The sequence below is a fragment of the Streptopelia decaocto genome (assembly GCF_964273445.1).
Source record: "Streptopelia decaocto genome assembly, chromosome: 16".
Lineage (NCBI taxonomy): Eukaryota > Metazoa > Chordata > Aves > Columbiformes > Columbidae > Streptopelia > Streptopelia decaocto.
Window position 1 is genome coordinate 2,404,834 of NC_138671.1, and position 23,604 is coordinate 2,428,437.

General features: G+C 47.7%; 2 long non-coding RNA genes across 3 annotated transcripts; one reads left to right on the top strand and one right to left on the bottom strand.

Annotated features, from left to right (window-relative positions):
* The first annotated feature begins 693 nt into the window (after positions 1-693).
* On the top strand, positions 694-4,528 carry LOC309447106. Its single transcript, XR_014185558.1, has 4 exons — positions 694-1,582; positions 2,041-2,150; positions 2,837-4,082; positions 4,409-4,528. It is a non-coding gene; the product is annotated as an uncharacterized lncRNA (long non-coding RNA).
* Positions 4,529-6,814: 2,286 nt separating this feature from the next.
* On the bottom strand, positions 6,815-23,246 carry LOC309447107. 2 transcript variants are annotated; one of them, XR_014185559.1, is made up of 5 exons: positions 23,120-23,246; positions 13,644-13,836; positions 8,501-8,734; positions 7,120-7,275; positions 6,815-6,932 (listed from the first exon to the last, which is right to left on the bottom strand). It is a non-coding gene; the product is annotated as an uncharacterized lncRNA (long non-coding RNA). The 2 variants fall into 2 exon arrangements; XR_014185560.1 differs by lacking the exon at positions 23,120-23,246 and adding an exon at positions 16,738-16,899.
* Between the last annotated feature and the right edge of the window lie 358 nt (positions 23,247-23,604).

The following is a 23,604-nucleotide window of genomic DNA, read 5'->3' on the forward strand; positions in this document are numbered from 1 at the left end:
CTGGGCAGTGTGGGCTTGGTCATTGGAGAAAATCATGTGCAAACTGGGAGGAGGCTCCAAAATCCTCCCTCATCCATGGCAGGAGAACACCAGAGCTTTGGCTTGCTCCGTCCTGAGAAGCATCCTTCTGGCTGGTGTTACGTGCCCAACGAGGGTGGTGCTTTCTGATGGAAGGGCAATAATAAATATATATTAAAAAAAATCCTAAATAAGACAGAAAGTCCCTGCATTCGGGCAGCCAGGTGTTTCCCCACCACCCTGTGCCCCAGCTGCCGGGAAAGGCTGGGACCGAGTGGAAGATGCACGTGCAGGCAAACGCAGGCAGGGCTGCGGGCAGGCAGGGCTGCGGGCAGGCAGGGCTGCGGGCAGGCAGGGCTGCGGGCAGGCAGGTTCCAGCAGGTGGCTGCCGTGGCTCAGGAACGGGCTGTTCCTGCCAGGAAAAACCCCACAGCAGCCACCCCACACACCCAGATCCACGTGGATCTCCAAACATCAGTGCTTCGGGCAGGGAGGCTCTTTGCTTGAGATTCGCTGACTGGGATCTGGCATCGCCAGGTGGGTATTTTATTTTGTTTGGGTTTATTTTCTTTTATTTTTATTTATTTGTATTTTTACAAGGAGAACCTGAAAAAAAAAAAAAAAAAAAAGAGAAGGTTTGTATACCTCGGAGATGTACTGGGGATAAGTCTGAACTTGATTCTGTGTCCTGACTCATTGTGCCTTTGGAGTCTACCTGGCTCTAAAATAGCTGAATGTATTTTAAACGTTAGGGGTGTTTGTTTTTGGTTTTGTTTGGGTTTTTTCTGCTAGGCAGAGCAAAGGGAGGCAGACCCAGCTCCTCCAGGTTTAGAAGCTTAGAAGCCCATCGCCCATCCCAGCTGGTCGCGGGTCCCTCGGCCGTGCTGGGGCAGGGTGGGCGATGGGTGATGGAGGGTCACCCTCTCAGCCAGCGGGGAAATCAAACCCAGAGTGAGTCGAGAGAAGTTTGTTTGCATGTTTACAATAAGTTTTTTGAATCAGAAGAGCTGTTGTTATCCAGGAGGCAGCACTTCACTGCTCTTCCCGCACTGGAACACTTCGCAAACACAAACCTTTGCCATTCGGAGATAAAGTCACCGTTCGCTCCTCTGCCTTCAGCAACGTGCCGTGATGTTGCTGTTGAATTCAGCCTGTTTTGCTGCTCTGAGAAACAGAACAAAATTTGCTGGAGAAAGGATTTTGTGTGTGTCTGTGGTTTATTTTTGGGCTCACTTCTCTTGGCCAAGAGTCAAGAATTTCCCAAGTAACTTTTCACAGAATCCACTCCAACAACTCAACAACGATCCGCTTGGTTTGCTTGTTGTATCATAAATGAATCTGAAGATCTGCCAAGGAGGAAGGGCGAGAGGAAGCCGGGGAAAGTGAAGCGATGGTGTGAGGGTGAGGGATACCTTTTGGCAGAAGGGCCCGAGCAAAACATAAACAAGCGGATGGAGAAGGGAGCACCGAGAACCACAGGGACGACCGGCAAGTCCAGCCCACGGGGGTTCAGCATCTCCACTTTCACAGGCAAAGGACGAGCGCTGGATTCCTTCCCGTTAAGGTAAGGCTTAAACATTCTTAAATACAAATAGTTATTGAAATAGTATGAAAATATATAGTAATTAATAACACCATTCATAATACTGGGTGAGACTATGAGTCAACCATGTTGTTGTCGTAATTTCTTGGATTCTAAGGTCACCCAAGCCGATTACATCATGTTGGCTGATCTTCCCTTTTTTAATTTCATAAATAAGTCCTTCTAGCCTTATTGTGCTACAGCGTGGATGTGTGAAATTTTTGGTTGTAATCAGTGTCTTGGTGCTGAGCTGCGATGGTTGGGGCTGTGTTGAGGACAAGGAGGTCTCAGTCCCTTTCTGCTGGCAGCTGTTCTCTCTTTAGTAAAACGGGAAAGAAAATATCACTGTGCACATGTGCAAGGGCCATGCATGTAAAAGCAGTCGCTGCTGTTACACCTGTGGTGGCATTTGAGAGTAATTTAAAAAAATATATTTGTAGGTTCAAAGATGAAGACACTTCAGATATATAGGAGTGTATTCCATCAGAATAGAATTATCTTGTGGAAGAATGTACTTAGCAAGTGGAGGCTGAAGATGCAGAGCTTGCAGGTAAGCAAATAAAAAAATAAAATAAAATAAAATAAAATAAAATAAAATAAAATAAAATAAAATAAAATAAAATAAAATAAAATAAAATAAAATAAAATAAAGTGAGTAGCTAACCACCAGCAGTGGCCAATTCCAGCCTTCTGCTATACCTCAATTTACTTTTGTAAAATTAGAAGTTAAAGTACTTTTGAAATGTCTGGCTGGTAACAAACATTTTATGACGCTTTTCTGACTGATATTATTTCTAAGTGACATACAAGAGCACAGACGGGCTCTTTGGGCAGAGTAATTTACTTTCAAATGCTAGTTGAGCAACGTAAGTGCAAGTAAGCAAGAACAACAAAATGTGATATTTCTGAGAAGTTCAAGGAATTTCCCCAAAAACAGTGATGAGACAAACAGCTATGAGACAAACTTCTGTGGAACAGGAGGAGGGTAAAGCTGGGCGATGTTAAGCAAAAGGCTGGTGTCCTACAGGAACTGTGGCCCATGAGATGGTGTCCTGCCTGCAGACACCCCGTGGGGTACAGGCAACGTCCCCCAGCCCTGTGCAGCTCCTCGCAGCCACTCCTCCATGGTTGGATTTGATGATCTTGAGGGTCTTTTCTAACCAAAATGATTCTAGGATTCCTGTAACCCCCTTCACAGCAGCAGCGCCACAGCCACATGTGCCTTCTCATGTGCAGGTACCTCCAAACCTCATAGGTCAACTGATCCAAACTGATCCTTTCTCCAGAGCAACCCATGGAGAAGAAAAGAACTAGAACCATCATCAAATGAAGTTATTTGTGTCTTCTCAGGAAGAAAAGGTACCATGAGCAGGGGGTGCATCACGAAGGGTTCCGTCCCAGCACAGCCCGTTCCCTGCACAACTGTCCACACATGAGTGTCCTTGAGCAGAGCCAGATGTTCTGCAAGCAGAAGAAATGAGGCAAGGCAGATGTTGGCAACCTCAGAGGCGTGGGAGTGCAATTCTCTTTTTCTACTCGCTTGAGACGAAGGAGGAAATGGGCGCTGATTCCATCTCCGTGTTGGAGGGCGGCGAACGGGGTGTATCAGATCCTCAGCTAATGCGAACCAGCGTTCGCGCTTCGGTTTCCAGCACGTGAGTACCAGGATGTCATAACAAGCACCTCTGAGTGTATTGAATCTTTAAGGTGTTTCAGCTTGAATTACTACGCACATGAAAACTGAGAAGAATATTTTTCTCTTGCGCTGGTACTCACTAATTCTGCTCAGCACCTCAGAACCCGTTTTTGAGACTCTTAGCTCCTAATATTCTCTTTAGCAGCAGATGGATAAGATGTCAGGCAGAAGACGATGTGTGGCTGTGACAGCAGCCAAACCCAACAAAATATTTACTTCAAAGCAGGCAGGAGGACAGCTTGGCCAGCTGCAAAAAGCAGGAAACGTTTTTTAAAAGAGTGGAAGAGAGGAACAGAGAAGGGGATGATTGTGTAAGTCAAGATGTTTCAATTAGATCATTCCTGGATGATAACAGAGGTTCATGAACTTGTGTTCTAGGCAAAAATGGAGGTGTCCAGTTTGTCCCTTTGCGTCTTAGTCCTGGCACAGATATCAGATGGTGCTTTATGGGCAGGTAAGGGAGGACACGGGCTGTGCAGCAGCTGAGCTGAAACATCTGTGTGTCTGTGGTCATGGTGTGGGTGCCACCAGCATGAGGACCAAATACATCCCTCCTGCTATTGGCTTGGCTATTTAAAAATATGACCTCAACCATCTTTCTCCCCATCCAGGCATGTGAACAAGGATATTTTTGCCCACCTGCCCCAGAGCCCCGGTGGGATTCAGCCTCCAACAACCACACATCAGGCTCAGCAGCTCTCCAAGGACATTCTCTGCCATGAAGGGACGTTCATACAGTCAGGATTGAGCTTTAAATGCTCTCTTTAAAGTACTATGGACTTAAAGGTGAGGTCTGGGCTATTGGAAATATTCCCTGTGTTCCCAAACCCAGTGAATGTGTATTATCTGACTTTAAAGCAAAGATTTGGGGCAGCATCGGTCCCACCTCGGGCAGCTGAGGACACCACGCTCCCCTGCCCATGCACCTCGGTTTGCTTTGGCCTCACTGTGAGAAATTCATTTCATGTTCCAAATGCAAATCCTCTGCAGGGTTTTCAGGATGCTAAGTAGGAATGTAGAAGGAAAAACAAAAAGAAACAATTTTTTAAAATTTTTTGCTTTAATTTGAAAAGTAACTGGCCTTGTAACCGCTCTGTTTTTTCCCCTCTCAGGACAGTACAGAAGGCTCTTGCCAGCATCATCCCACAATGCACACGAGGGTTTGTAATTGCCTCTCACAAGGGACCGAAGAGCGAGAAATGGGCTCCGGTGAGTAAATGATTGCACAACAGCTTCTCCATCTGATTTCTTGTGTCTGTAGAACATCTTTCCATTGTCCTGGGGCTTTCCTGGAAGATTTGCTGTAGCAGTTTCAGGGACAAACAGATGGGGACTGTGGGAGGGATGGAGAGCAGTGGCCCCATATCCCCGCCATGTGCCCTCCGTGGGGGGTCCTGCAGGGAGGTCAATGGCCATGACGTGAAGTTCGCTGCATCCACAAGGATGCTGTGAGAGCTAAAAATGGAGCCAGCTGGACAAATTCATGCAAGAAAGAGCCACTGTTAACTATTTCAGTGAACTTTTGACATGTAAACCCAAGAAGAGAAAAATGGTTACAAACTGGGCATGAGCTGAGTGAAGTGGTATATGATTTACCAACAATAGCAATGCATTTCAAAAGCATCCATTCAAGCAAAATATAGGCAACATTTTTCTCGAAGCGCAATGTTTCTAGCAGAAACGTTGTATTATAGGTCAGTGTTTCATGGAAAGCAAATGTTTCTTCTAATCTATAATGGCTGATCTCTCAACTCCACATCCTCTGTTCTGCCTTTGCTAGAAAGAGAAAATTGCCAATGTTTAGCAAAAAATACTGGTTTGCTGTTTCCAGCGGTATCACAGGTGCCTGTAGTTTTCCCACAAGGGACAATGCGCTAAATGTGTCCTGTAGGGAAAACGCATTTGATCCCACCTGGGAATGAGCAGATCAGGAGCTGCAGGTGGGAGGATGAGGAGGCAGGACCAGTCCCTCCCCAGCCACCGAGCCCACGGCTGCTGGGTCTGCTTTTGCAGGATAAAAAAACCTCTACAAGCTGCAATTAATATGAGAGAAGCCATAAATGAAGTTTCCTTAAGTAACATACTGGCAGATGCGCTGTTAGAGCAAAGAATGGGGCTCTGCTTGTGTGGAAGGGCCTTGGGGACACGGACAGTGGATGTCCTGACAGCTGCATGTTTTCCAAGTGGTGGGGATATGCGCTCATTTTTTTTCCCCTTCTGTCCGAAGAAAATGTGGAGTTTGTACCTTCTCTCTTTGCTTTTTTTTGTGTGTTTTTTGTTTGTTTGTTTGTTTGGTCTTTTTTATTGTAAAGGGATTTCGCACAACGTATTTCCGAGAAAGAAGAGACAAGACTTTCTCCCGTTTCCTGGAACTGCCCGAGTGAATCAGTCGCTGCCCTTGGCGGGGGGGTCGGCTCCGGCCCCGCTCCGGAGCGGCCGCGCTCGGGCGGTGCCACCTCCTGGTGACAGCGCGGCGGTGCACGGCGGGGACACGGCGGGGACCCCGCGGCACAGCCCCGCCTTCCCAGCACCAGGTTTTGCCACCCGGTTATCGTGCTCCCCTCTCTCCAGGTGCTGGACCAGCCAAGGTGGGGGGTAAATCCAGCTGTGCCGCCCGGTCCCTCTGCGTCAGGGCGCGTGATGCTCCGTGGGGTCCCTCGCCCTCTGTGCCCCCACTTGGTGACCCCGGGGTCACCCTTTGCAGGCTGAGGTAGAATCACTTTGGTTGGAAGAGACCATCAAGACCATGAGAAGATTTTTGGCCATTTTTCCTAAAATAATGGAAAACGACACCTTCAATAGCATTTAGCTCCTGAATGATGCTTCTAGATACACCACGGACTATCTTATCACGTCTAAGCTGCTATGTACCCCATAATTATAGAGGTCCTGCTTTTAAATCTTATTTGTCTTGCCTGTCTCTCTGTTGGAAACCACATTTTTCTTTTATCTATACATTGTACTTTCTAAAATCTGTCCCTAAATCTACAAAATCGCAACCATTAGTGCACAAAGGTCCAAAGCGTTTCGTTAGTGACTGTTCTTTACAGGGACAGCGTGATCAGAGGAAAAGAAAAACCACGCACCCATGATCAATATTTTTAAAAATAGGATTTGAAAGCTAAGCATGAGAAGCTTCTATCTGGTTTTAATTTCAAATAATAATAATGAAAAAAAAGCTACTAATACGTGGCAAAGCTACTCTACTGTAAGAACAAAGCGTAGATAAAACCTGCAAGCTTAATGAGGCTCAGCAAAAACAAAATTTGAAAGCAAATCTTTGAAAATCTCTAGGTAATCTCTGTTCCATTTATCATGCTTTGGCAATCAGAAAGTAAAACCAGGCTTAGCATAAAGAAGAAAATCAAACAGGCATTTTTTTTTCCCTGCTGCTCTAAAATCACAGAAGAATATAGTTATGGAAAAGATAAAAAGGTGAAACTCCTGCCCTCCTGCCGGCGCACAGGGAATCTAATTGCAAAGGTTTCTTCCCGCATGTCTGAGCGGACTATGCGAGACTGGAATGTTTTAATCACAATATTTGAGCTCTCCTTGGTGACACAGAAGTGATACAGTGGTCCTCTCTTGATCTGCCGGAGATGCAAAGGTAACAACTCTTGATAACTGAGTCACAAGCTGAGGATGTGAAAAAGCCAAAAAGAATTACTTCCCTTGACATGTCCCTATTCCAGCACAATGGCAGAAGCCACAAGAACCAAATGGACCAAACCCAGGCACCCCGCAGTAGACAGAGGGTGAGGCTAAAGCGATGTCCCGTAAACCCTCCTGGAAAACAAGTCGCAAGTGCCTTTTAACTTCCCACCTTTGCACTTCCCGGAGTTCATGGCGTGGTTTGGCTCCTGTCATGTTTGGTCTTGGCACAGCATCGGCATTTGGGATCCAGGAGGGAGAAACGCTCGGGCCAAGCTGTGCCAGGCAGTCACTGGGATGCAGCAGCATTTGCATCTTCTCCCCTTTTCTGGCAGTGGGATAGGAAACACAAAACAAGTAAAAGACAAACCAACAAAAAAATATGAAAGTAATAATAAAACAAACTCCACACCAAAGAACAACCAACCTCCTGTCACGCAGGGAGAATTCGATGCTGTCATTTCAGCCGAGGAGGCATCTCGCGTGGGGGAAGAAGAAATGCTGTAATTTGGAGCTGGTGACACCAAAGAGCCAATGCATTCCTTGCCAGGACCTGCCTGGCAGGTGCTAAACACAGACGTGCTCAGCTTCATATCTTGTGCCGCTTGCAACATGTGCGAGACGCAGCAAAGAGACGCGTTTATCCCGGGTATTAAAATAGCAGCGGGATGGGTTTAGCAGGGGAGTAAAACCGAGCACAGGGAACAAAGCATGACAGCGGGAGGGGGACAGATTGCTCCGGCAAGGGACGTGCCACCAGCCACCTGGCCAGCAGCAAAGGGTGCCTGTCCCTGCAAACCAGCACCAGGGACTCAATTGTGAGGGGAAATTGTATGGGGAAAAGTGCAGAGGAGGAGAAAAATGCTCAGGTGTTAAATGCATTCCAGGGCAGGCACACCCGGAGGCGGCTGTTGGCAGTGCTGATGTGGCGATAGCCCAATTTTCGTGGGCATTTTGGTTCCTTGTGAGCAAAGAGGCTCAGCAAAGCGGGAACCCGGCTTGTCCTTTTGCCTTGCAGCAAACCGGGGAAATCACCGGTGCTGCTGCTGGCAACAGACTCAGGATCCAATGATGCTGGCTGAAAGTTATGCTAACAACGTGAGGAATTTTGCTTTATAATATACAGGTTTTGAAGCTGAAAAAAATCCTTTAAAAGTTCAGGATAAGCTTTCAGAAAAAATACCTCCCACTGCAGGGCAGCCCAAGCCTGTGTTTCCCAAGACATCCTTGGCCCTCCAGCGCCTGGGAAGAGCACAGTGTGTGTGATGTGATTTTGGATGTGGCCCTTCAGGGTCTTCTAGTTCTGGGATACAGCACTTTTGACCCAGGCACCCCTTTGCCCTCACACATTTCCCTACCAGACTGCTGCGATCTGCAAAGCTGTATCTGCAGAACAGCCTCATAATAACATCCTCCATCTGCCATCCCATGGGATGCAAAGGGTCACGCAGCCACCAAGAAGCCCTTGGGTTGGGGACTCCTAACACATCACATGGTTCTTCCTTCCACTCGTTGGGTGGGATATTGAAGCAGAACATGATGCTGCGACTTACCCATGGGCAGGTGGAAGGTCCCTGTATCCCAGTAAAACTGGACACAAGTCACTGGGCGAGCTCACCAGCTGCTGGGCCATTCTTCTCCTCCACGGTCCCCTGATGCTTTCCTGGGAGACTCCTCAGGATTTATGGCTCCTCCTCATGATTTATGGCTCCTCACACACATGGTGCTCCTGCTACATTCACTCGACAGCTCAAGCAGGCAAAACCTGCAGCGGCGCGATCTCTCTCCTATAAAAAAATAAAACAAGGATATAAAAGTGTCAGTTGCTCACAGAATCAAATAGAATTAGTTCAGCTCAGCCTCCCCCATATTTCCTTATTGCTCAGGTAATAAAACCACCCACTATACAAATATCTAATTTCAGGTGTAGAGGGAACAAGTCATCGAGCTGACAGGTTACTTGGGGCAGCAGGAGAGCTCTGCCCAGTGCAGGGGTGATTTGGAGAACTAGTTCTCTCATACTGGTAATTGCTATTTATTTACACCCAGAGTGCTAAGCAAAATTTCCTATATGAACCAGGCTGCTTAATGAGCATCTCCCCCAGGTAATGACTGGTGATGAGAACAAACTCTGCTCCAGTCGCGCTTGCAATGGAGCAGCCAGCGATGAGGGAGCTGGGAGGTGAAGGGAGAAAAATCCTCTCTCCTCAGCTGGATGGCAGGTTCAGCCAAGCTCATCTGCATTAATCTTAGGCTCATTAAAATCAGTTGTTCTGTTTCTAATGCATCTAGTGCCACCAAGCTCAGGAAGTAAAAATTCATGAGCCAACGTACCTGAAAAAACAAACAAACAAACAAACCAACCCCAACAACCCGTAAGTCCATCTTAAGCGGCGTAGATTCTTAAAGCAATCATAGAAAACATCTAGCTGCTGCTTTGTGCTGGAAGCTTTCAGCTCGCATTTTCATGAGGGATAGGAAAATGAACAAAAGGTGAGATTTCTACACAATTCTGCCGCTCCAGAGGCTGATGCTTCCTGGAGGCAACTTCACAAATTGCATCACTTACGATGAAAACCGAGAGATGGAGCGACACAGGAGGAGTGAACTCGCTTGTTTCCCTCATCCCAGCTTAAAACAAGTGTCATCGCTGAGGTGACAGAAAGCCCACCCTGCAGACCCAGGACAAGCTGTCCCCTGGCTACAACAGGTCACGCTTTGGTTGGCCACCAGCACCCACTGCAGCTCTCCTGCCACCTCTGTGTCCCTCGGTCCCCTTGCCCATGGCCCCAGCACCCATCCGGTTATTTCTGCCGTAAATTCCACCTGGACAACAGGGACTTTCTAGACACTCCTGTGGATGCAGAGCAGCACCCAGGAGGAACGTGCAAGTCAACAGTAAAAGTAAATAATTACTTTTTAATTCTTTACGCGTGAGCAACAAACTCCACACGATTTTTAATACGCTCCTAATTAAGGTCACCAGTGACAATAGCTGGAGAGCTGGAGGCAAAGACAATAAACACCACTTATTGGAAGCAGATGGGAACTCGGAAAGGGCTCTCCAGTATTTTTTTCCAATAGCCAAAACTAAACAACATTTTAGAGAGACCTTCCCAGCCCACAGAAACACCCCGGGTCTCAAATGGCTTTTGCTGGCCCAGGCTGGAGCGATTACACAGGGCTGTCTGCGTCTCTCTCCACAAACGCTGCCCTTTTCCCTTAGAAAAAACCACCGTGTTTACAAAGAAGAGCTCAAGCAGGAAAACACTGAGCCAGGCCTGTGCAAAACCAGCCCTGGGAAAAGGTCAGGATTAACTCCTGGGGAGCTGAGCAGAGTTTGTTTCCTGAAGAAGAAGGAGCATAAATAAAGATGGGTTGTCAGTGAGTGTTGCTGCTGTTATTTATAGAAGGCATTTATTTCCTTCATGATCTGGGTAAATATCCATTAGCTTTCAAGGTGATGAATCAAGTATTAATTAACCTGCCGGCAGAAAAATAATAATACAAATATGAAGGTTTTAAAAGGAAGATTCCAGCTGAGGGAAAAGAAAAAAAAGGAAGAGAGCTAATCTGAACTTTTCAAACAAAGCCTTATTGTGTTGGAAAGGAGCAACAAGAAAGGACAGACCTGTTGGATACACTTACTGGGAACGTCAGTCTCTGCTTTGGTAACAGGGAGAAAAGAAAAACTAGAAGAAAAAGGCACGCTGTGATCTTGGCGTGTCCATAGAGCTTCAGGGCGGAGAAGAGCTGGGAGTGAGAGTGTAAAGTGTGTTTCCTTCTAAGTTCCCTCTAGATGTTTGAGCTACGGACCCGACCTTTCTTTTAGTGCAAGCAATAGAAATCCAGAGCAACCATCAGGAAATGAGCAGAAGAGCCAGAACATGGACTGGCTGTGACACACTCACGTAAGGGTGGAGGAGACTTTGGTCCCCCGGCTCCCACCTTCCCCGTCCCGTGCAGGGACCAGCTGAGCTCATTCTCTACTTTTTGGACTACCCGCCAAGCAGCAGCATCCCATGGAGATCAGTGGGGCTTGGCTTGGGTAAGCATGAGTAACACGGAGAAAAGAGAAACAATTCCTGAAGAAAAAGACTGTTTTCTAAGCAAAAACACCAAAATAAGATGCAACACCCGAACTGGACAGCAATAAGAAACAAATTTCCTGGCAGCACCGATACAAGACCTGCAAGACCATCGTGGTCCCACCAGCATGTTGGCCTGGGATGGTCTGGCTGCAGCCCTTCGCAGAGCAACGCAGCTTCCAAGGGACATGAATCAGAGCTCTGGACTGATTATTTCACAAACTGAGACACAGCTCTCCCACAGCCAAGGAGCCACAATGTTCAACAAAGCACAAAATATCCTGTATTAAATATGGCCTTCAGGATCAGCTTCCTTTGTCATGCATGTGCTCCACCCCACATACCCAAATCTTTAAGAACTTCAAGCTCTTTTTTTTAAATTAAAAAAAAGCAGCATATGCAGTCAGCCTGTTCCTGCCCATTTTTAGCTTTTCCCCCCTCTCTGCATATTCCCCTGTTCTCTACCCACACTAGAGACAAACTATCCTAAAAAAATAAATGGAAAGAGGTCTAAAAAAACAACAGTAATCCAGGGCGTCATCAGCTTCCAGGAATATAAACTGGCTTAAGAAACCACAACTTCTCTTTGTTGTTGTTATTTTTTGTACGGGTTTGGTTTTTTGTTTTGGTTTGGTTTTTAGTCATTTACAATCTTCTGTTAACAAAAATGGCATGAATTCGCTCCTCCTTTACCCTCCCCAGTCCCCTTTCTCCTGGCCTATATTCAGAAAACATTTCTCACCAGCCTTGTTTAGCTCACATTTCAGGGCAGAGCAAATGTGATTGAGGGGGAGCAGGGATGATGAGTCAATTAGGCACCTAATAAAAGTCTAATCTTAAAAATTCTCTTCCTGATTGCAAGCATGATGTGAGCCACAGCAGTCACAGAACCAGTGCTCCCAGTTCAGACCAGTCTGCCCATTGCCTCCCTTTCAAACAGACTGGTTTGCTACAGCGAAACCACTCTCATCCTGCATTAAATATTGTGTAGGATGAGGCATCTGCCACTTAATGTTGGGGGATTGGACTAGAGGATCTTTTGAGGTCCCTTCCAATTCCTAACATTCTGTGATTCTGTGTAATGTGAAAGACACCATCGCAGCCTAATAAATCACGTTGCCGGAAGGATTGTGGTGCTATCATCAATGCTCTTTTAGCTGCACAGCGTTCCCCTTCCGTATGCTCCCGTTCATCACCGTCCCTCGCAGAGCTCACTTATTATAGGTGATTAACTCACCCCTAGAATAGGCAGCTGAGCTCAGCTCCGTGAACCTGCTGCTCTTGCAGCCACCTCTGCTGTTCCCATCACTCCAGCCACAACTTTGAGTCTGCAAAGCAAAGCCCTAGAGATGCACCATTTGTCACAGAGATGCCATTTATTTTACAGACAGCACCTACCGCCGCCTTTCTCCAGGCGTGCACTAAATTGGAGGGGGTGAACGCAAGGGATGGTGCCTGTTCATCCTCCTTGCAGATGGTCAAGCCACAAAGCACCCAAGCGAAGCCATATGCTTCCTTCCAACCTCCTCGCCTTGGCCAAGACCCAAACCACCCACCGGCGGAGTCATGTTGGACTTGCACGCTCTCTCATAGTGCAAAACCTCCTCTCATAGTGCCACCATCCTGGCAACGTGTCTAAATGTGCTCATTTCCCACGTACGCAGTGCAATTTGGGAAATTTGAGTATTTCGGGTTACACTTGGATTTTGTGGGACTGGTCAGGCTTAGACGAGAAAATGGAACAAAGCGTCCTGAGCTTTGGCATGGTAGAGCAGCAGTAATTTCAAGCAGAACACAACACCGTGAAATTCATACTAGAAAAAATAAACAATGCTATGTTAAGAAGAGCTGAATTTTAAAAATGCCACTGTAAACCCAGCCATTTCATAACCAACAAGCCTGCAAGACGCAACCAAGAGCCCGGAGTAACCAAAACCACAGTGGAGCAGAAGGCCATGAGATCACAGCGTGCTTGTTTCCATCAACAACTTCACATCCCTCCCACAACAGAGGTGGTGGTTTCTTTTGTAGGACGGAATCTGTTGCACCAGGAGGGCCCCTGTTTCATTTTGTTCTGGCTAAATACAACCAGTTTTGTGGCTGGGTGAAGAAACTTAACTCATGACTCAATCAAAATTGCTTGGATTTCTTTTCTTTTTTTGCTTTGTGAGCCCTGGGGACACCAGGAGGGGTCCGGGCAGGAGAAGGCTCTGAGCGGGCAGCAAGTGTGACCGATGGGCTGCTCCTCCAGCCAGGGGAGCTCCAAACCCAAACAGAGCAGGCAGAGCATCAGCCAGATAAGGATTTATCATCCAGCCCATACTAATGCACGTATTTTCCACTGGACAAGTCTATCCTCCTCCCACCAGCACAGTCCAGCCCATTATAAAACCTGCGTTTCCAGCTGCTTGCTGCAGATAGCACATCCCGGAGTAATCAAATGCAAGGGAACGACACTGCCCTTGGATGTGTCCTTTTCAGCCATGAAAACAAGTTTAATGTTAGTGCAATTAGACAGTGACCGTTATTTTCCACTGAGCATCATAAAAATGTGAGGAAAGATGTATGCATGTTAATTAAGTTGTCAGAGGAAAAAAAAAAAGCATACCTGGCTAGACTGCAGAGAGATGGATTCATTACTTCATCCGCGTCTTCGTCTGCTGCCTGTTTTCCTCTGCAACAGGATGATCAGCCTGGGCTGCAGACAGTGACTTTAAAAGGCAAATAATCCTTCCAAAAGAGCCAGGCCAGCACTTCATAATTCCTGCGTCTGAACTCGGAGTCTTCATATAGCCACATCTCTAGGGAGAAAAATGGATAAGCATTTAAAAATCTTAGAAATCAGCGGGGGAGCCCTCCCCAAATCTGGGTGTCAGGAGGGGACCCCGACGGAGCTCGCTACAGATTTTTCCAGCAGCCAGATGGCTCCTGCAGCTGCCAGACTTATTCCATAGATCGCCCAGGTCTGATATTCTGCTATGGAACAGCCTGGGCCTGAGCTGCCCTTCTCATCCCAGGAATGCACAGCTGCGGAAGCGAGGGCTGGGTCCCTCTTGCAGGACACAGCTCCAGGAATGTGGATTTGCGCCCAAGCCACTGAGGCCACGCTGAGAACAGGGTCATGTTCGTGCTTGTACGAGCAAGGGATGGGCAGGTGGGGGTGCAGACACCCAGCGGCCTTTGGGTGAGTGGAAAAAAGAAATGACAAAACTAATCCGGAGTTTGAACAGCAAAGTAAAACAACCTAAACCCTTAACTAGATCTAGAAAGTTTCTAGGGTGTAGAGAAAGAAACAACAATCATCATCATCCTCCTCTCACCCGAGACGCAGCTGAGCACCCTTCCACATCAGAAAACACTCTCTGCTCTTCTCAAACACCCCTGGGACAGTCACTGGTCCTGTAACAGAGTCAGATGTTTGGGTGTTTTATAAACACTAAACAATCTGTTTGCTATTATTGTTGTTTGTATGATTAGATCAGAGCAGGTGGATCTTGTGCTTCGAGGAGCCAGTCAATGGTCCCAGGGGTCAGGGAGGAAATCCCGTGTCCCCCTCGATGGCACTGCCAGCCAGAGGCACCAAGATCCCTCCCCAGCCAAACACTCACATGTGTTTAATCCCCATAGAAGCCAGTGAAATACATCTACGTTCTTAGCAGTTAAGCATCAATGCAAGTGTTTTGCCAAACAGAATTTGATGGAGCCACAGAGGTGGCCAAGGCAGCGCCTTCAGCTTCCTTCACCGCATGGTGGGCTGGTGGCACGTGGGGGATGCCTGGTCCAGGTGGAACAACGCTCAGCGCAGCAATGGGACTGGACCGTCACATCTCCTTGGTTAAGCAAGTGCATCGCTGAGCTGGGGTGTCACATCCTCCTTTTGCCAAGGTGAGACACTCTGGGGCAAAAACCTTGCATTTCACAAGGAGGTGACAAAATCAGGCAGCATCTAGTCTCTACCAGTGACACGGTCCTTGCGCACAGGGAACTGAACCCATCCCTAGAAGCTGCAAGACCCAAGGCTGCAGCTCCGAGAGATGCTGGTATGTCAAATCCGCAGAGGTTGAGCTTCGCCCAGCATGGACAGCAGCTCCCTGCCCTCCCCGTCCTGCTGGGAAGAGCTTGGCTCCAAACCCAGCGGGCTGACCACAAACCCCATCTGCACGAACCTATTTGCTAAGACGCTCATTCACACTGTAGCCACAGAACTGGCTGGAAGAACATACATCAGGCTTTTTGTCAAACAAAACCCATTCCAGCTGCCTGGGAGGACGGCAGAACCCGCCATTGCGCTGCTCCGAGGGGTTCACAGCTCACTGCAGCGCTTTATATCTGCAGTCGTTTCCATAACCAAGTCCAAGAGAGCCTGTGAACAGGAAGGAATTAGGCGCTCATGCAAAAACCATTAAAGTCAAGGGGAATCTTTCCACTGACTTGAGAGCATTTGGCTCCTGGCCCTGGATATCAGGGTCTGTTTGGGGGGATTTAGAGCAGGAAACAGGAGCTGGAGTTTGCATTTGTTTCTCAGCATTTGTTACAGAGTTTAGCACAGCAGCTCTCTGTGCTTTCTCTGCAGGTAAACTGAGAAGTGACTGCTCATCTGAGATGCAAGGCCCTAATTGACCATCTTTCTGTCCAGTCGAGGCACCTCCTCCATCCTTCCTGGGGTAGACAGACCCAACACCATCACAAGCTGGACTAGCCCATTCCTGTGGGCAACGAGATTTCTTCATGGACCCAAAAGTATTAGTTCCTGTTACTTTACCAATGTATGGTGTGTCAATCTGAGAAGAAAAATACCACAAGCCAGAAGCTTCAGCAGGTCTGAAAAGCTCGTTAATCCAAAGTTCAAGTTCACGTCAGGGATGAACCTCCTTCTGGGATCTAGGCAGCATTCCACTATTTCACTTCTGCCTGTTCAGTTACAGCCAAGAGTTTTGCACAGAAATGTGCTCTCTTTTGATGGAGAGCAGGAGCACGCACCAAAGCGACAAAAGATCTGAGCTGCCTCCATTTTCCCACAGAGAAGCGGAGATCCGATCTGCATTTCTTGGGACTCAACCTCCAGAAATCAACGCTTTCCAAGGGGCGTCTTCCCAGGCACCCGAAACTGCCAGCACACAAACCACGCAGCACTCCTGGAAAGTTCAGGCTCTTTTAAAATAAAACAACTAAGATATTAATTTCCTGCCATGGGCTTCACAGGAAGCGGCATCCCGTGGTTAGAGATGTCCTTCCCACTCCTTGTGGGCAGGGAGAGGAGCAAGGTTGTAAAGAATGAGTTACGCCAACCACGGGCTTAGGAAAAACCTCTGCCTTGTCACAGATGCTCATTACTTGGGCTGGGTTTAAAAAAACAGAGGTGACCAAACCCTACTTCAGGCTTCAGTGGGAAATACAGAGAGACAGGAGTGTGCTGAGCTGCAAGAAACCTGATCGCAGAAAGAGGAGAAAGGAGGGTGGAGAAGGAAATGCATCCTAATGCTGGGGTGACCCAAACCAGCGCTGCTCAGCCAAGCTCTGCCGACAGATTCATGGAGCCACGGAGCCAGACCGGACAGAAACAGCTAAAGAACAGATTGCTTTTGGTGGCTACAGTGCAAGTGCCACATCCAACAGGACGGGCTTTGAGCAGAGAGCAGCACTTTTCTAAGATGTCTCAACAGCGATTTGACTCAAGAGCGATGTGCTGGTCCAAAACTCACCTCCGCAGAGCTCTGGTCTGCAGGTTCCCGGGCAGGAGCATCCATCTCCACGTCCAGACATCTCCCTTGGCCTGGAGTGAGCTGCAGTTACCCCACCCTGGGAACTCAGGTGTGGCTTTTTGTCTCCAGAGGGATGTGGTTTTTAGGAAATGAGCTTTGCCACCACCTGCTCCAAGTTCACCGGTTTAGTGGGACAGATTGCCAAATTCGACAGGAACCAGGGTCTCGTTAGCATGACTGAGGCTTTGGCAGAGGAAAGGGCTTCTCAGCTGCCATTTATAGGAGGCGCTGAGACGCCGTGGCAGCAGTTCAAGGCAGGGCGGTGAGCACCGCTGCATTATGATGTCTAGACAGCGCGGGAGCCCTGCACGCCTGAAAAATGCCTTTCCCTGCCCTCACATACTGTTCAAAACCCAACAGCATTCCTCAGCCAGGAGCGACGTGGGGAAACATTTCATTCCCCTGTTTAAACAGACCCTTTTGCACCATTGTTTCCCTCGAAAACCTCCACAGCTCTGCTGGAAGACAGGAGGTCGCCAGCGTTGCTGCACACACACCAGCATCCACTCTCATTTTTGACCCAACGCTGTCAGGCTCCTCGGAGGAAGGAAGTGGGAACAAAAATTCTTAAAACTGCCTAAACCCTGTGTTTTTCATTCCTACCTGGAATGAAAACAGCACCTTTGGAGCAATTACTGAAATATCTGCTTTTAGCTGGTTTTATTCCTCCCTTTTCCTCGCTCTGAGCTGAGCAGGGAAACCCACCTGCCTGAGATTCCACCGCCCCCAGAGACCTCCACATGCTGCTCTCTCCTCCCTTAAACGCCATCCAGCTGAGTAGCATCCAAGCAGCTGTGCTCATCAATATCTGCAGCCAGCCACAAAGGGAACAGGCAGTTTGAACCTGAAACAACAACAACAACAAACCCAACAGAAGTAGTTTTAATTTGTTGGAAGATTTCTGTTGGGACATGTTGGTGTTTCGGCAGCTCCTGAAATACCACCTGGGGGCAAAGCTGGGGGAAACAGGACAGCACTTTCCTACCCATCGCCAGAAAAGGGGATAACATCTGGGCAATGCCTCTGCACCTTTAACTGTCCAAGCTGCAGCAGGGTCCGGTGGTGAGGACTCAGTCATTCAGCAGCAATTTGAAAGGAAAAAAAGATAGGATCAAATGTTGATCCTTCAGAATTTACCAGGCTGCCTCTGACTGCAGACGGAGCACATACGCTCTTCCCTTAAGTGGACTGATAAGCGCTCTGAATCAGTATTAACACATGCCAGACGCTGGGGAATCATCTCCCACTTACGGCAATTACCAGGATGTCCCAGAATCCAATAAAGCAACTGAGAAGATGAGCATCTGGTGGTGGTTGTCAGGCCCCGGCACAGCTAGATAAATCTATGTAATAAAGAGGCATGATTTTTCTTCTTCTTCCTTGAGTCATATGCCATTTAACACTGGATATGTGTGTCTCCTCCTCCCTTTGGGGGGTCTCCTGTGGAGGCGATGAGCAGAGCATCCTTCCTCCAGTGGGATGCTGAGCTGTGGTCCCCCGACCCTGACCTTTCTCTGCTGAAATCCAGGTACCACCTTCTGATCCCCCAACCCCATCAGCATCACCCAGCCACTGTTCTTCAGAGGGAACTGTGCGTAGCAACCCCGCGGAGCCATCAACCAGCATCTCCAGCCAGAGAAACCACCATCTCTCTCCCTCTGACCTTGTCCACACTTCCAGCCAAGGGCAAAAACCCACAGCTCGAGATAACAGAATCCGCCACGTGTTCAGATTTGTTAAAATACATTTAAAAAGTGGTGAAGCGGTGAAGGTTACTTCCTACATAAATCAGCCAAAAAATAATCATCATGCACAGGGAACACTGTGGATTACGCAACAGCGATCCCATCGAGCACAAACACGGGGCAAACACATCTTGAACAGCATTTTAAAAATACTTAATGGATGATTCCTAGAAGGAATAGCCAGCAAATTTTATTCATGTTCAAGGCAGCAGAGCTGAGCTATATTTAATAGAGGGAAGACAATAAAAGTAATCTCCAAAGGTCTGATAATGCAGACTTCGTGCTTAGATACACTTGGGTACATCTTTATGTGATAAATGCCAGCGTAGCTACAAGGATGTTTATCTGGGTTTGGATAGCAATTCAGGGACTCATTGGTTTTAAGATCAGAACCAGCCATGAAAACATCTCGTATGAGCTGCTCTCCACCACGAGCCAAAATGTTTCACCCAATAACTGGACAGAGCTGAAGGTTTGATAATTTGGAGATATTTGTGATGGGTGACACTCCAGCCTCCACCTGAAGCAAGGGCCAGCCCAGCTCCATTCACCCTCACTGCCAGGGACCTTCTCTGCAGTGTTTTGGGGATGGAAAAGGGCTCAGCGTGGCCAAGGACACTGGTCCTCCCAGGAGCCCTCAGCTTAACTAAACCAGACCATTTCACCTGGTTCAGGGACCTCTACACTGTTAAATAACATACAGAGTCAGCATCGCCCCAGACCACAGAGCCAGGCTGCCGTGGGTGTTTTGCTCCAGCCAGGTCTGTGCACGGGAAGGAAGAGGAAGAGCGTGTGTTTGCCCAGCTGGATGCTTTCAGAAAACACGTCCCTCTCGGTGCCTCTGGGTACGTGTCTGCAAAGTGCTGAACAACAGGAAATCGTTTGACTTGTATCAGACCAAATCCAGAGTGTATCAACCCTGCAATTAGCTATAATTAGAAATCCGCTCCGGCAGCGCCCCCCCAGGCAGAATCCATACCCACCCACACGGTGCTGAACTGACGCTGGTAGAGAAACGCATGATGAGCACCCAGCCAGGGGCGTCCCATGTGCTGACCACAGGTCCCTGTCCCCCGCTTACACCAGGGCTCACCCGTCACCTCCCAGATGCTGATGGAGGAAATGGTTTGTACCACAGAGTCACAGAATCATTTTGGTTGGAAAAGACTGAGTGCTCACCCATGGGTGGTCACTAAGGGTTAATAAGGAGGAATGAGTTGAATAACAGCTGAATTTTCTGCTGATAAGAGAGTCTTCTTTCTGAGCCTCATTAAAACCACCCTGATTATTTTCTTGCTTCAAAAAAATATTTTATTGCTGGTTCTGCAGCAAGACAGTGAGTTTTCTGCATCTGCCTTGGGATGAACCAATCCCTCCACAGTAACTGACCCCTAAAGCTGGACTAGAGGGCAGGTTAAGTCAAAGATCGCCATTCTGACTCAAGAACCCTTGTTTGCAATGCTGGAGGCATTTTATACAGAGCCATTTTAACCTACATGAAGTCCCAGTGCCGTAATTGCATCTTAATTTGATCGGAACACAACTGTGCTGAAGACAGATAGAGGATCCTCCTGCGCGAACACACGCAGGCTCCGCAGCTCTTTGGCAGGGCGCTAATTCTCTGCTTGTGCAAGAAATTCACTGATTCTCCTTATTTTACATCCCACTAGTAAAAAAAAAAAACCAACATTACTGTTGACTTCCAACAAAGTGAGAAAACAGGAAGCAAAGCTGACAAGCAGTTAAGGCCCAAATCATTCAAGCTGTTCCAATGGCAAGAACACTGGAGGAGCCGCAGGCAATCAACCCGGGTGTTGATTACCCAGATCCAGCAAACACATGTAGTCTGGCATCGTTGGGAACGGAGAAGTTGTCCTCTTGAGGTCCTTCCCCGCTCCTCCATTTGTCCTGACTTATTTTTTTTTCAATTTATGTTGCATTTATTGCAGAATAAACCATTTAATAAATTCTTGTGGCGTAGCTTCCTACACAAGTGCACTGTTCCAAAATCATTACTTTTATTACTGAATACTGTGTCCACAAAGAGCGCTCCCTGAGAAGAGTTATTGCCAAACAGCCCGTTCCCATCAGCCACCAGCACCGAGGCAAGGTTAGAATGACCCCAGTGAGCAGCAGAGATTCATACAGTCAGGAAGGGGAAAACAGATACAAACACCACCAAAAAAGGGGGGGAAGGAAGAGCAGAGCAGGGAGGTGGCAGCACAAAGGGTGCCCAGGACACGGATCTTCCCCCCCAGCTGATATTGCATTATCCACACACCTGCAGCATCCTTACCTAGTGGGAAGCAACAGATGCTGCTCTGCCATTTGCTGTTGATCACCCAATTTACTAGGGCTTTTTATTAGACATTTTTAATTATGTATTGAAGTTGTATGGGTTCTTCTCCCCTCAGTATAACAAACGATACTGAATAATGTTTGTGATTGAGTCTTTTCTTGCCCTTGCAGTTTCAAAACACAAGGGCATTAAAATAGAAAATCAAGGTATACAGAGGTGCTGGAATGAAACACTGATTTATTATTATTATTAGGTATAGGCTCCTTTTGAAACTTGTTACTAATCCCCAACCCAAATAAGTGCATTGTTGACTTCAGACTGAAGTTTGGGAGACACAGTCTACAACAACACGTCCCCAGGATAAACTAAAAGCATCCAATCCTTACCTGCTTTAACAGTTTCGCTTTATCTTCCCACTAAAGAGACAGCCATAATTTTACAGCCTCTCTGCCTGTGGTTTTCACTGGGACAAGCTCTGCAATCATAATAGCAAACTGCAGCCAAGATTGTGTAGTTTCCTCTAAATAATTTAAAGCACTGTTCTTACAGACAAAGAAAAGTCAGCCAGCCTCCTTCATGGAGGGGCATAACATACAAACTCCATTTAACTCATGAGATAACTTATTATCTACTGATAAATTAATGCCTTTATTTTTGAGAGAGAGAGAGAGTACATACTCTTACTCTTGAGGATAAGGGTGTCCCAGTTGCTGCCACAGCCCACCATGCCCTAAAAATGGAGATTGCCTATTTTCTTTTGTGGTCTGGATGACCTGGTGCTGGGCTGGGAGTCAGAGGTTTGGGATCTGTCTGTGATTTTCCCCATCAATGGAAGAAAGTACAAAGTCCTTAATTTCCTCTGTTTTGTCATTGTCCTATCCACTGACACGCTTTTAAATCATTATATAGGGAGTCCCACACCAGCCCTCAGTGGTTTTGCTAAGAAACCAGTGGGCAGATGAGCTACTGCAAGATCTGGGAAACATCACGGCAGCTTTGGAGGGAGGTTCAAACCCTCTGCCCTGGGTTTGGGTGCCCAGCAGCCCAGCCAGCGGCAAAGGGAACATCTATGTCTCTTCCCAGCCCTTCTGCTTGGGTTCCACTGCACTGTCTGCTAACAATAGAAAAAATAATAAAAGTTCCTCTCTTTGAAAGCCATTAACATAATAATAAAAAAAATCTCTGCAAACAATCTGTGTTTTATCTTCTTAATGGCTCTAAAGACTCCACTTGTATCCAAAAATAATTGCACTCAGCAAGGGTTGAAGAATATTCTTTTCAAATCATGGACCAGCTGTTCCACTGAGACCATCACACAGTTAACTACCAATAAAAGTAATTCAACAAACTAAATACTGATTAAAGAAAGCACGTGTGCAGCCCATTTGCGGACAAGAAATGTGATTTGCTGTGATTTAACCTCCAGCGACACGGACACGCTGTTCCCGTCCCCGGCAGAGGTGACGCCAGCCAGCGAGTCTGGCTGCTGGGGACGATGGGTTTGTTTGTACTATCTCAGAAATCAGATCTCGTGAACTCAAGGCAAGTTGAGCCACTGGCTGGACAGCCAAACACCCCCAGTGTTGCTTCAGAGGTCAGTGCTGGTTTCCAGTCCATCCCAGCACCTCCAAGACAAACAGTCCCGTGTCACCCACACTGCGGGGGACAGAGAGGCAGCAACAAAAACAGGCAGCCCTGCACATGTGCAGGTCACCACCACCTTTCCCCACGAGCTCTGCTTGGTACAGACCTTCTTAAGGTTCCAAGGGTTGGTGTCCACCAGACAGACATCAGAGGAGAGCAGCTGGAAACTTCTCAGACCCCATGAGGTTTCAAGACCTGCTCACCATCCTGGTATGGGATGGTCTGGTGTTGGGATCAATCATGCGAACCTACTACAGCCACTCAAGGTCTTGCTCTAAATACACACACCAGCTTCAAAGATGCTCAGAAGGAGAGAGGTAAGGGAGGAACAGCAAAGCTGTGCTGGAGGAGACAGCTCAGGAACAGTCCCAGCACACAACAGCTGCCCTCCTGGACCATGGAGGTGGTTTTGTCTTGTTTGTGCTTAGCGTGCAAAAGTTAGTTGCCAAGTAGGGTGGGAACCTCCAGGCCTCCTGAGCCCAGAGCAGCTCAGAGCTTTCCCAGGCCAAGGGGACAAGTCTTGAGGAGCAGCCAGAAGAGTGGAGGAGGAGAATGAACCCACAAGCTGATGGAAGCTGCTGCTACCTTGGATGGGGGAAGCATCAGGGGGTGTCATACCTGGGGCACCTCTCACCTGTCCTGCAGCAAAGGAGGCTCCAGACCTCATTCCCACTTTGCACATCTCTAAATACTCCCTTTTAATAGGTGCCCAGGCTGGGAGGCAAGCTTTGGGCAACCAGAACCAACCACCCCCACCACACCCCGGTCTGCCCAATTGCTCACAGGCAGAGCTTTTATAGGCAGCACCGCTCCCTGATTGGTCCTTCCTGACCACGCCCACTGGGTGGGTCTGCCCATTTATGGCAGGTGTGGCTCCTCCCCCTGGCTATGGCTCCTCCCACTGCCTGCACTGCGGGTGCTTTGCAGCAGCAAAGGGGGATCTAAAGAGCTGTGAAATCCAGATGGCGAGATAAAGTCCCTTCAAGATCTATAATTTTACAAAAGCCTCACTGCTCATCAAACGGTCTCACGGTATTTTTAACGTCTGACACATCAGCACAGACATAATGTTGCTTGCACTAGACAAACAGCGACTTACTGAGAAAAAGAAAAGAAAAT